Below are 14553 nucleotides of genomic sequence, written 5' to 3' on the forward strand. Positions count from 1 at the left end.
AGCCTGTAATTTAAGATCACATGACTGCGGCCTGGATGGTGCTCTAATCAGTCAACCAGGCAGGTTTGCTGCCATATTTTGGGATAATATATAAGATCCCCTCCAGTTAGGATGAAGACCATCTCTATTGAAAAATCCAGGCCTTTACCAAAAATCATCCCAATTGTTCACAAATGTTATGCTTTTACGTATTTGCACACCAGGTTTCTAGCCAGCAGTGAAGGGAATGCAATCTGTTATAAATCACATCCCCTCTATATAATCTTGGTAAGGGGCCAGATGCAACTAAATTCCAACATTTTCTTTTAGTTTTGGTGCATAGAGTGATGAATTTACTCTTTAATACCTCAGATTGCTGTAAATAAATATCATTAGTGCCGACATGCAACAATAAGGTAGATACTTCATCGTCGGCGACACGGTCCAATGCAGCCTCTATGCCAGAAATCTTGGCCCCTGCGAGGCATTTAACATTAACTGCTGGTTTAACATAGTTTGGAATTCTAACATTCCGCACTATGGAATTGCCAATTATGAGCACTTTCTTATTCTCAGTTTCCACAGTCGCGCTGCGGAGTGCTGAGAATCTGTTCTGGGTGCGAATTGGTGACCTGGGTGCCGGGGGACTAAATTTTGGCTTCTTAAACCCCCGTCTTACTGTTACTCACTCGCCCTGTGGCTGAATTGGTGCTGCTGACTTCGGCTGCACACTGACTACAGTGGGACCTGGAGAGACTGAAGCGGAATCAGAAGTAGCCGAATTGTTTAAACAAACTGAGTCGATCCAATTTTCGGATTGCCTAATTGCTATCCGATTCCTAACGCGGTCCTCCAATTCGCGTATTTTCCCGACCAACTCTAAATTAACTAAACACTTTTGGCAGGTGAAGCTGTCCACACTGTCGACCGGAAAACCTGAACTGTACATGCTGCAGGACACACAACATATAAACGTGCCCTCAACGGGCAGAGAGCAGATAGAACTTAACGTTTAGTGTTGATATCATCTTCTCCATTTTTGTAGTAACTTCGGTGCTTCGGCGCTTTCCGCATTCAGCTGAATCAATAAGACACTGTTGGCTTTAAGTTTGCACAGGGAGAGACTGAACACGTGCGGAAATCATCGGCACGTATGAACCGGAAGGGAAACTGGCTTGTTCGTCACCCGAGTGTGTGGTCGTGAACAGATGCAAAAGTTCGGCGAACTTTTTGGTCGTAACCCGACCAAAAAGGTTCCACTGTACATAATTGGCGTTCATTATGTGTTAGATAAAGTAATGATAAGGTTGTAAAGTATTTTAATTATATGCAATAAATGTTGTCCCAATTAACATTTGGTAAAGGATTTTAACTGCTTACACTATTGGAATTTTACAATATAGGCTGTGAATTATCAAAAACACTATACTGTGTAACTAAGTGGTCTGAAAATATTAAGGGATTCACTTTTCAAAATCCTTAAATTTATTATACTGCATTCTGTTGCGTCTATACACTATATTTAAAAGAAACAAGATTGCTATACATAATGCACAGGTTATCTTCAAGTGTGACTGCTTTTTATCTGTTTTATTGTTTTTGGTCATTTTATATTTCTTCCATTTTCTAATAATCATACCAACAGTTGTCATCTTTTCACCAAGCTTCTTGCTGATGGTCTTGTAGCCCATTCCAGCCTTGTGCAGGTCTACAGTCTTATCCTTGATGTCTGCGTCCCTATTACTTGCCCAGAGAGTTTGAACACGTCATTGTTTTTATTGTTTACATCCCTCCTCGGGCGGACGTGGAGATAGCGGGTGACATCATCCATTCTGCTGTTGCTAAACTGCAAACACAGCACCCCGAGGTGCTTGTGCTAATCTCTGGAGATTTTAACCATGCGACACTGATTGATTGTAATCTGCGTGCCACATGGGCACACAGCTAATCTGTGGGAGCCAGAATTCTAACTGGGTTTCTGTCAATCACGTGCAAAGCAATTTATAACTTTTATGTAATATGTTTTTTTTCTGGATTTTTGGTTGATATTCTGTCTCTTTGCATTAAAATGAAACTACCATTAAAATTAGAGACTTTTCATTTCTTTGTAAGTGAGCAAACTTACAAATTCTGCAGGGAATTCAAATACTTATTTTCCCCCCTGTGTATATCTCTATCTCTATATATAATGTTCATTTGGATCTTGATCTTTATTTGTCCGTGAATGAATTAGAAGAAGCAGCACTAGATGGCAGTAGAGAGACAGCTAAAACATAGGTATTGCATTAAGAATCTCCTTCAGGCTTATAGTACTGAAGACTGTAGTACTCCAGTCACACCTCAAAACACAGACATTCAAACTAAACAAATTGTTGTGCTTTAAATTAACTAATCTTTATATATAATCTTCATTTGGATCTTGATCTTTCTTTATCTGCGAATTTCACGCATGCGTAGAACACCTTCCAGTTTAGTACGTTGTTGTTACTCACGGATGTCAACAATGTGCCAGAATAACGAAAGGGGTGGTGGACGGTGTTACACTGGTTAGCTCCTGAGGCCTGGTTAGAGAATGAGATTGCCGAAGATAAAAGGTACGTGCCTACGTAACATATGAATGAAAGAATGACAGTGGGTAAAATGAATGACAACGTAACAGCACGTTCCAGAAATTATTATTGTTACGTTGTAGCCGGCGCGTGCTGTGCGTCTCACAGTTGTACCCTGGCTTGCTCACTTGTCAGTGAAGTGATCCCTATTTATGCTTTAAAGAGCCTGCATACCTATGTGTCCCCCTTTTATAACCATTGCTCCGTGTATATTGCCTTACTCTTTGGATTGCCACAAAGCAACCTGCGAGATTGGAGAAAGGTTGAGAAGAGATCGTGAGAGGAAACGACAGCATCGTGAAAACGAGACGGACTGTGAACGGAGAGAAGCAGAAATGCTCCTACACCACCACATACAGTGCATCCGGAAAGTATTCACAGCGCATCACTTTTTCCACATTTTGTTATGTTACAGCCTTATTCTAAAATGGAGTAAATTCATTTTTTTCCTCAGAATTCTACACACAACACCCCATAATGACAACGTGAAAAAAAGTTTACTTGAGATTTTGCAAATTTATTAAAAATAAAAAAATTGAGAAAGCACATGTACATAAGTATTCACAGCCTTCCCCTGATCATCCTTGAGATGTTTCTGCAGCTTAATTGGAGTCCACCTGTGGCAAATTCAGTTGGTTAGACATGATTTGGAAAGGCACACACCTGTCTATGTAAGGTCCCACAGTTGACAGTTCATGTCAGAGCACAAACCAAGCATGAAGTCAAAGGAATTGTCTGTAGACCTCCGAGACACAAATCTGGAGAAGGTTACAGAAAAATGTCTGCTGCTTTGAAGGTCCCAATGAGCACAGTGGCCTCCATCATCCGCAAGTGGAAGAAGTTCAAAACCACCAGGACTCTTCCTAGAGCTGGCCGGCCATCTAAACTGAGCGATCGGGGGAGAAGGGCCTTAGTCAGGGAGGTGACCAAGAACCCGATGGTCACTCTGTCAGAGCTGCAGAGGTCCTCTGTGGAAAAAGGAGAACTTTCCAGAAGGACAACCATCTCTGCAGCAATCCACCAATCAGGCCTGTATAGTAGAGTGGCAAGACGGAAGCCACTCCTCAGTAAAAGGCACATGGCAGCCCGCCTGGAGTTTGGCAAAAGGCACCTGAAGGACTCTCGGACCATGAGAAAGAAAATTCTCTGGTCTGATGAGACAAAGATTGAACTCTTTGGTGTAAATGCCAGGCGTCACATTTGGAGGAAACCAGGCACTGCTCATCACCAGGCCAATACCATCCCTACAGTGAAGCATGGTGGTGGCAACATCATGCTGTGGGGATGTTTTTCGGCGGCAGGGACTGGGAGACTAGTCAGGATAAAGGGAAAGATGACTGCAGCAATGTATAGAGACATCCTGGATGAAAACCTGCTCCAGAGCGCTCTTGACCTCAGACTGGGCCGATGGTTCATCTTTCAGCAGGACAATGACCCTAAGCACACAGCCAAGATATCAAAGGAGTGGCTTCAGGACAACTCTGTGAATGTCCTTGAGTGGCCCAGCCAGAGCCCAGACTTGAATCTGATTGAACATCTCTGGAGAGATCTTAAAATGGCTGTGCACCGACGCTTCCAATCCAACCTGATGGAGCTTGAGAGGTGCTGCAAAGAGGAACGGGCAAAACTGGCCAAGGATAGGTGTGCCAAGCTTGTGGCATCATATTCAAAAAGACTTGAGGCTGTAATTGCTGCCAAAGGTACATCGACAAAGTATTGAGCAAAGGCTGTGAATACTTATGTACATGGGATTTCTCCGTTTTTTTATTTTTAATCAATTTGCAAAAACCTCAAGTAAACTTTTTTCACATTGTTATTATGGGGTGTTGTGTGTAGAATTCTGAGGAAAAAAATGAATTTAATCCATTTTGGAATAAGGCTGTAACATAACAAAATGTGGAAAAAGTGATGCGCTGTGAATACTTTCCGGATGCACTGTGATTACTATTCGGACAGTGATTCCGAGTAGGCCGTTCCTATCGAATCAATGTCCAAGGGTTTTCTTTTGTAATTTTGTTTTCCCTTATAAAAAATCATAATGCTGTGCGACGAAGGGCCCAGTTCACGACTGGCAGCCGCATTTAAACAGGGAGCCCTTCACAGACAACTTTAACACGCGCAACATAGTTGGGCGCACATGGCTAGTTCTAAAATAATTGCTTATTTAACATTAGGCAATTCAGATTTTTCCTTGGCGTAGCTTAAGTCTATGCATGTAAGTTTCTGAAGTATACCTATTTGCAGAGTTTCTGTTTTGAACAGAAACATGTACATATTCATTTAATACTTCAGAAACCTGGATGGACCTCCAAGAGTGTAGATATTTATCAGTTTTATTTTTATTGTTTGGCTTATTACTATTTTTAATACACATTTCTGTGTGTCCCTCTGCACTTTTAAATACTGGATGATTAAAGTACTTCTTTGTTTGTCTGGGGGCTTTGGCAGGCAGCATCTGTCTGCGCAGATTTTTTCCTTTGCTACATACAGTGCATCCTGAAAGTATTCACAGCGCATCACTTTTTCCACATTTTATGTTACAGCCTTATTCCAAAATGGATTAAATTAATTTTTTCCTCAGAATTCTACACACAACACCCCATAATGACAACGTGAAAAAAGTTTGAGATTTTTGCAAATTTATTAAAAAAATAAAAAAATTGAGAAAGCACATGTACATAAGTATTCACAGCCTTTGCCATGAAGCTCGAAATTGAGCTCAGGTGCATCCTGTTTCCCCTGATCATCCTTGAGATGTTTCTTCAGCTTCATTGGAGTCCCCCTGTGGTAAATTCAGTTGATTGGACATGATTTGGAATGGCACACACCTGTCTATATAAGGTCCCACAGTTGACAGTTCATGTCGGAGCACAAACCAAGCATGAAGTCAAAGGAATTGTCTGTAGACCACCGAGACAGGATTGTCTCGAGGCACAAATCTGGGGAAGGTTACAGAAAATTTCTGCTGCTTTGAAGATCCCAATGAGCACAGTGGCCTCCATCATCGGTAAGTGGAAGAAGTTCAAAACCACCAGGACTCTTCCTAGAGCTGGCCAGCCATCTAAACTGAGCGATCGGGGGAGAAGGGCCTTAGTCAGGGAGGTGACCAAGAACCCGATGGTCACTCTGTCAGAGCTGCAGAGGTCCTCTGTGGAGAGAGGAGAACCTTCCAGAAGGACAACCATCTCTGCAGCAATCCACCAATCAGGCCTGTATGGTAGAGTGGCAAGACGGAAGCCACTCCTTAGTAAAAGGCACATGGCAGCCCGCCTGGAGTTTGCCAAAAGGCACCTGAAGGACTCTCAGACCATGAGAAAGAAAATTCTCTGGTCTGATGAGACAAAGATTGAACTCTTTGGTTTGAATGCCAGGTGTCACGTTTGGGGAAAACCTGGCACCATCCCTACAGTGAAGCATGGTGGTGGCAGCATCATGCTGTGGGGATGTTTTTCAGCGGCAGGGACTGGGAGACTAGTCAGGATAAAGGGAAAGATGACTGCAGCAATGTACAGAGACATCCTGGATGAAAACCTCAGACTGGGGCGACGGTTCATCTTTCAGCAGGACAACGACCCTAAGCACACAGCCGAGAAATCAAAGGAGTGGCTTCAGGACAACTCTGTGAATGTCCTTGAGTGGCCAAGCCAGATCTGGGACTTGAATCCGATTGAACATCTCTGGAGAGATCTTAAAATGGCTGTGCACCGACACTTCCCAGCCAACCTGATGGCGCTTGAGAGGTGCTGCAAAGAGGAACGGGCGAAACTGGCCAAGGATAGGTGTGCCAAGCTTGTGGCATCATATTCAAAAAGACTTGAGGCTGTAATTGCTGCCAAAGGTGCATCGACAAAGTAATGAGCAAAGGCTGTGAATACTTATGTACATGTGATTTCTCAGTTTTTTTATTTTTAATAAATTTGCAAAAACCTCAAGTAAACTTTTTTCACATTGTCATTATGGGGTGTTGTGTGTAGAATTCTGAGGAAAAAAATGAATTTAATCCATTTTAGAATAAGGCTGTAACATAACAAAAGGTGGAAAAAGTGATGCGCTGTGAATACTTTCTGGATGCACCGTATAACTTGTTTTATATAGGTTTGGTTTTACCTTAAGTTGGATCAAGATGTCAGCTGAAACAAGCAATTGTATGCTTCAATATAGAGTGGTTTAAATTGACAAATATTCAAAGTATGTAATGTAGTATTTGGTTACATTTACTGAGAAATAATCTACAACCGTAAAGCAACATTTCACAAGGCTATTTACTCTAGAATTAAAGTGTAAGTGAAGAATGTGTTAGGAGAATATTGTGGTAAAAATATACAAATGCCAACTCATTTGGAAAGTTACTGTGAAATATTTTGTAAGATGAAATAGTATTTAACTTAGCTTCTGTTGCAAATTAATGTATGACCTTGTGGAATTTGACTTGTTTCAAAAGTTATTTTTCATCATTTTAACTTCACTGATAATGTAATCTTTGTTTGAAAAAGATCCAAGGAGCTTACTTCAATGAAGCTTGTAAGGTATAAAATAGACTCGGTATGATTTGGATTGTGGGAAGCATATTAAGTCATTCGTTACTCATGACTCATTATTTTGTTGAACAATAGAAAGGTGGCAGATATTTTTATACATGTACCATACCAGTAATTGTAATGAAAAAGTACAAATAAAGGGAAATTTGAATTAAAATATTGTATTATGGTGTCTGTTTTTGAAAGAAAAATTAAATGGTTTCAGTAAAGCTAATTCCAATGTGTCCAACTATTTTAATCAGAATGTAATTAGATCTGCTTTGTATCAAGTCATGTTCTGAAAATAACAATGAAACATAGCCATTACTTTTGTTGAGGTGTGAATTGCAGGATTTATTATTGAAGTGATACTAATTTTATGGTGCCTGTGCATTATCCTTTTTTTAGTTTTGTAATTACTTAATTCAAATGCTGAATGTGGCCTTTTTCTCCCGTTTGGTTAGTGAGAAGATAAAGTGAAAATGGCACTTGCATCAACCGTCTCCAATGCACACTTTCATGATTAGGCTATAGCAGGCGTCAGTCCCAAGCATTCATTCCTAAAACTAGTGTTAAAAGTGACACAACAGGTTTCTTGCAGTTTTTTTGCCCTCTATATTTTGGGGGTATGCATGGTAAATTGCCTTTCATCTCATATGGTATGGCTGCTTAGTTTTTTAGACCCGAGTTTAGATACCTCCCTTGCTGGTAGAGAAGTTACTTGTTGTTCTGTGGATCTTCTGGATTTTTGATCATTTACTTCAGTCTCCTCTCACATATAAAAGTCTTATACTTTTTAGATTAACCGAGTAATTGAGACTAGCCAAAAAATAAAGGTTTGAATAATTATTTTAAAAATAGAATATGCTCAAATAAATTAAAATGTAAGTTTAAACCTCTAGTTCCAACCTTTTACATTTGTAGTTTTCATGCTTTTTCTTTTCTTTTTTAAAGTGTTTATGACTTGTACACCTTTCACAATATGTCTCTGAGGGTTATTGTTAATCAAATGACCAGGAGACAAATTACAAAATGAAGACTTAATAAGATAAAGCAAGTGGTCAAAACCAAGAGTTCAAAAATAGCCAGATCAATAATCTGGAGTCAAAGCTACACACTTGCTGCCATATTGGTATTATTGCTACAATGCCATCATCACCATGATGAAAGAGGTCAACACTTCTTCCTATTGAGTATGTTACTTCATCTCCTGATTTTTTTTTTTTTTTCCTTTTTTTGATTTTATAATTTACCATTGTGCCAGCATATCTGGTAATTTAAATTTTAGGATGGCTAACCATTAGAGAATCAAGACTCCAATAATTGGTTTCTATTTGTGTCCATGGGCTTCAGTTGCACGATCTGATAGAGCATATGACCTCCCCTTAGTCACTGGTGCAAAAGGTAAGTGGAGTATCATAGAGTATGGAGATTGTTGTAGCAACATATGGTAACTAAAACATTAGAAATACCAAAATAATCCTTAGGAATTATAAAAACTGAACAATTATTCATTGCTTAAGTTGTAGACATTCTCTTAACCTTAATGTAGTTAAGTAAACAACATTTACTCCAAGCCTACAATTCCTTCTATTTCCAGGTAATTTTTAGAAATTGGCATGGAAGCCAAGGAAAACATAGTGTTATCCATTGAATGGAAGAATCAAGAATAATGTTCAATAATATTGCTATGAGATATTCCAAAAGCAAAATCTGGAGTAGGTTCTATAGGTACATTATCAATAGAACCACTATTGGCTTGTATTATGATTATTTAGTTTATTGAAATTTTATTTAGGTGAAATTGTTGTACCAAGGAGGAACTAGTAAGGTTCTCTGCAGAGACACAATTGACCATAGCCTGAATATGAACATTGTCTGTTACTGTGATTAGAAACAGAAAATGTTTATATTCTGGGGTTGTAAATAGCCACTCACCCTAAGTATTGCTTTTTGAGGTTTGCCAGTTTCTGTAATTGCATGGGTATCTTAGAACCTTGAATTTCTTTGAATGTCAGACGTGCAGTTCCCAAGACGCACATACTGAGGTCTGTCTTTAAGATAGTCCACAATCCATGCCACCAGGGATGAATCTACTCCCATCTCTGTCCGCTTGTCCCTAAGGAGCAGAGGTTGGATTGTGTTGAAGGCGCTATGACTTTGTTAAATGGTGCGACTCAAACCACCTACACCTGAACACCAGCAAAACCAAGGAGCTGGTGGTGGATTTTAGGAGGCCCAGACCCCTCATGGACCCCGTGATCACCATCATGTGCAGATGGTGCAGACCTATAAATACCTGGGAGTGCAGCTGGATGATAAATTAGACTGGACTGCCAATACTGATGCTCTGTGTAAGAAAGGACAGAGCCGGTTATACTTCCTTAGAAGGCTGGCGTCCTTAAACATCTGCAATAAGATGCTGCAGATGTTCTATCAGATGGTTGTGGCGAGCACCCTCTTCTACGCGGTGATGTGCTGAGGAGGCAGCATTAAGAAGAAAGACGCCTCATGCCTGGACAAACTGGTGAGGAAGGCAGGCTCTATTATTGGCATGGAGCTAGACAGTTTGACATCTGTAGCAGAGCGACGGGCGCTCAGCAGGCTCCTATCAATTATTGAAAATCCACTAAACAGTGTCATCTCTAGACAGAGGAGCAGCTTCAGCGACAGACTGCTGTCACTGTCCTGCTCCACTGACAGACTGAGGAGATCGTTCCTCCCCCAAACTATATGACTTTTCAATTCCACCGGGGGGGGGGGTAAACGTTAACATTATGTAAAGTTATTGTCTGTTTTTACCTGCATTATTATCAATCTTTAATTTAATATTATTTTTTGTATCAGTAAGGTCCTGCTGGAGTATGTGAATTTCCCCTTGGGATTAATAAAGTTATCTATCCATCCATCCACCTCCGAATGTATCTTCTAGACCTGAATGGCTGATTTGCATACATAATTAGCCATGTGCTGAATAACTAGTCAAAACAAGCGGTAATGCTTCCGAACATTTTAATGGGGTTTGCTTATCACTAGTAAAACCAATTAAAACTATAAAAGGGCACAATATGTACATTCTGTAATTTAAGCAAAGCAACAAGTTTCCTCCCTGAATCTCAGCAAGGTAGCCACTGCCTTGTACCGAGAATGATGTCTTCAAAGTCTGCATAGTACCATACACATTTGTTCATTCACTATTAGACATAAAAACACAACCGTCATATTGGTGAAATTGAATGTATATCTCTAAAACCTAATTTTATAGATTCACTGCTACCTGCAAAAAGCAATGTGTTATACAGTGATCCCTCGCTATATCGCGCTTTGCCTTTCGCGGCTTCACTCCATCGCGGATTTTATATGTAAGCATATTTAAATATATATCGCAGATTTTTTGCTGGTTCGCGGATTTCTGCGGACAATGGGTCTTTTAATTTCTGGTACATGCTTCCTCAGTTGGTTTGCCCAGTTGATTTCATACAAGGGACGCTATTGGCAGATGGCTGAGAAGCTACCCAGCTTACTTTTCTCTCTCTCTTGCGCTGACTTTCTCTGATCCTGACGTAGGGGGATTGAGCAGGGGGGCTGTTCGCATACCTAGACGATACAGACGCTCGTCTAAAAATGCTGAAAGATTATCTTCACGTTGCTATCTTTTGTGCAGCTGCTTCCTGAAACAACATGCTGCACGGTGCTTCGCATACTTAAAAGCTCGAAGGGCACGTATTGATTTTTGATTGAAAAACAAACACTGTCTCTCTCTATCTGTCTCTCTCTCTCTTTGTCTGCTCCTGACGGAGGGGGTGTGAGCTGCTGCCTTCAACAGCTTTGTGCCGCGGTGCTTCGCATACTTAAAAGCCAAACAGCCCTATTGATTTGTTTGCTTTTCTCTATCTATGTGACATTCTGTGCTCCTGACGCGCACTCCTTTGAAGAGGAAGATATGTTTGCAGTCTTTTAATTGTGAGATGGAACTGTCATCTCTGTCTTGTCATGGAGCACAGTTTAAACTTTTGAAAAAGAGACAAATGTTTGTTTGCAGTGTTTGAATAACGTTCCTGTCTCTCTACAACCTCCTGTGTTTCTACGCAAATCTGTGACCCAAGCATGACAATATAAAAATAACCATATAAACATATGGTTTCTACTTTGCGGGTTTTCTTATTTCGCGGGTGGCTCTGGAACGCAACCCCCGCGATGGAGGAGGGATTACTGTACTGTACAAAATAGTAAATGTGAAAGTAGGTGGAATTGTCAGATGATTTTATTGCTTTCCAATGGAGTGAGGAGAGTCAGTGGCTTGATGTACGATAATAAAAGCAAAAAGGATTGAATTGTCCTCACACAAAAATATTTACCTTAACACAACTTAATACTCTATACAGTATATCTTTATTGACATGAAATTATAACAGACTCTTCAGTTAAACCCTGTGTGCTTTCATTATTCCCAAAGGCACATAATTATATTCTGTTGAAGTCACTCCTTAATTTTAGACAGCTAATTGTTGTCTTTTTTTTGTGAATGTACTCAATAATAGTCAGCAATATACAATATATATTGTTACATATTTACCACCTAGCCTTTTTGTTTAATTCAGATGTATTAAACTTGCTGTTCTGTTTAAATGACAAATTATTTCAAATAGACTCTTGGAAGAAAAAAGCATTTTTTTCCACCTACATCTTGTTCTATGATAGTCATCTTTCCATTTACTGAACATACTTAATCCAGTATCAAGGTTGCAGAGAGTCTACACTTTTTGGCCACAAACGGTGAGCAATCTGAATAAGATATCAGTTTGAAATTAATCTACAAAATGCATATTATGTAGCACAGTAAGATTACTAAAGTCTGTAAACAAAAATTTGTAAATGTGGCTCATTTTAACCATATTTATTGAGGAAGCAAAGCACATATATATTGTGACTTTTGTTTCAAATTTAAAATGCTCATGCAGTATAAGTACCAGTAAGTAGTTAATTAAACACGGAGTATAAAATGCAGGCTGTTCTTTTAACATTCTAATTGCAATGAAGATCTGCAGTCACTGCAGCTCTGTAGTGGACCATAATTGAGCACCCCAGTTCAGGAATAAATATAGTAGAGTCTGCATATGTTCTAACCTTAGAGGCATCTCTAGGGAGAGAGTAATTGAAAGAAGGCTGTATTTTATTTGTTTTATAAAAATGCGAGAAATTACTATAAGCAGCAACCTTGAATCTATACCAGTATTACCAGTCATACTACACTTTTTTACCTCCTGCCATCATTCTCAATTTAAACTAGACTATATATATTCACTTTTTATTTGTTTGCCCCATATATTGCAAAACTCCTATACTCCCTTCACAGATAAAAAATGCATTTTTCCTACATCCACACACTAGCACTGTAACTCAGCTTTGATGCAGAATGTTGACTTTTCTCAGCAACTCAGCTTCAAAAGCAAGATGAGGTCATAGCCCTTACCAACACATCTATTGATGGCCCTGCTTTTGTATTGTTTGCCATTAAAAGTGCAATCTGTTGTACTGTGTACACTACCTATATGTTCTATGTACACATGACAGTAAACTTGAGTTTGAACTTGACTGCACAATTTTTTTACAACTGAATTAGCCCACTTTTACTATTACTTATGCCCTTGTCTATAGTAATGGCCTGGGAAAAAATTAATTTCATGTATTTTATGGAGAACACAGATATCAAGGTTTCTAACACAATAAACTTCAATGGACACCAATGCTGAACCAATGGCAAACAATGTTATACCATCCATGAAAAAAATCTGTTTACTTGTATTGTGTAATCCATTTGCCAGATATCCACTCATATAAAGTATAATCTATCAACCTACCTAACTAACTATTCACTCACTTAGTGCTGGGCGGTATACCGGTTCATACCAAAAAACATTTTTTATTTTTGTTATGATATGGATTTTTTTTATACCGCAACACCGGTTTAAATAGCCCAAACAACGTTCGGAACATGACACAGTGGGAAACTGTTTAAGGGGGGACCTTTTTCACTGCTGCACCACTAAACACACATGCAATGGAGTACATGCGTTAGTGGAGGTATTGAACGCTGAAAATGGACAGAGAACATTCCGAAACTGAAACTGTAGCAGATGATCAAATTGAACATGATGGCGCAGAAGAACTTTTGCCGAAAAAAGGAGCCGTGTCTGTTGTCTGGAGATACTTTGGTTTTAAAAGGTTGGATGTGGACCATTATGTACAAATATATGAATACTGTTTCTATACTACTGGATAATACTGCAAGTCAAGTTGTACTTGTTTTACTTTTATTCAATACTCTGTAATGTACCTGGGTACTGTGTAATAGTGTGACGACATGTTGACTTTATTCTCGCTGTTTATGTGGAGATTAAAGTCGACATGTTGACTTTATTCTCGTAATTTGTCATTAAAGTAGAACATCGTAAACTAAACTTCATCTTATAATGAATATTTAATTTACTAGATTTTCTCAAACCCCGTCATAAATTATGTAGCACATTAAATACTTTGTGTTAAGTGTTCCCCAAGCCATGTTAATCGCTACGTGCTTCTTAGCCTGACTATCTCTTGCACTAAGAGGAGGCGCAGGCAGCAATCACCACACAGAATACATTAATTTCATGATATTCCTGCTCCCTGAACATTTAGAATGCTAAGATAAATACTTGATGTAATTTTCATGATGAAATACATTAAAGCATGTATTAATCATGTGGGGGCACGTTGGTGTGGTGGTTGCACTGCTGCCTCGCAGCAAGGGGGTCCCGGGTGTTCCCTGCCTTGACTTTGCATATTTTTCTGGTGGGTTTACTCAGCGTGCTTCAGTTTCCTTTCAAAGTCATGTAGGATGTGGGGTTTTGTTATGTTATATTAACCCAAGTGTATGTATTGCTCGTATTCACCCTGCTATGTGCTGGCGCCCCGTTCAGGATTTGCTCCTGCCTCACAGACAATGCAGGCTAGGATGGGCACAACCGTGAATGGATGGTATAATTAAACATGTATAGCGAAGATTTTTTTAAAGTTCTGAACACTCCATGGTCTAAGTTTATAACTAGTTTTAATTCCACAAAGACGTTTATTGTGTGGTGATTGATTATCCATTGAATTCTGTGTTCGTGTCTCCGACCAACAGATCACGAACCCAACATTTACACAATATTTAAGTTAAACCTATGCAATACCCATTCATACATCCAGTTTTTGGAGCCTCATCACACCTGCCATAAAGTTCTCTACACTGAACGTACACCTGGGGACCCCTTACTGCGAGGGAGCAGCACTACTGCCACACTATGTTTAATACATGTTTTGTACATGTTTAATACCTGATTTAATGCATTTCATCATGAAAATTTATGTTCGCATTCTAAATATTCAGAGAGCAGGAATATCATAAAGTGAATGTATTCTGTGTG

At 39.4% G+C, this 14553-nt stretch overlaps 1 protein-coding gene across 5 annotated transcripts in view; it reads left to right on the forward strand.

Annotated features, from left to right (window-relative positions):
* Positions 1-14553, forward strand: part of tnk2b (tyrosine kinase, non-receptor, 2b) — a 250834-nt gene that overhangs the window by 114373 nt on the left and 121908 nt on the right. The gene's annotated exons all lie outside the window — the stretch shown is intronic.

Source organism: Erpetoichthys calabaricus, chromosome 2, assembly GCF_900747795.2.
Source record: "Erpetoichthys calabaricus chromosome 2, fErpCal1.3, whole genome shotgun sequence".
Lineage (NCBI taxonomy): Eukaryota > Metazoa > Chordata > Cladistia > Polypteriformes > Polypteridae > Erpetoichthys > Erpetoichthys calabaricus.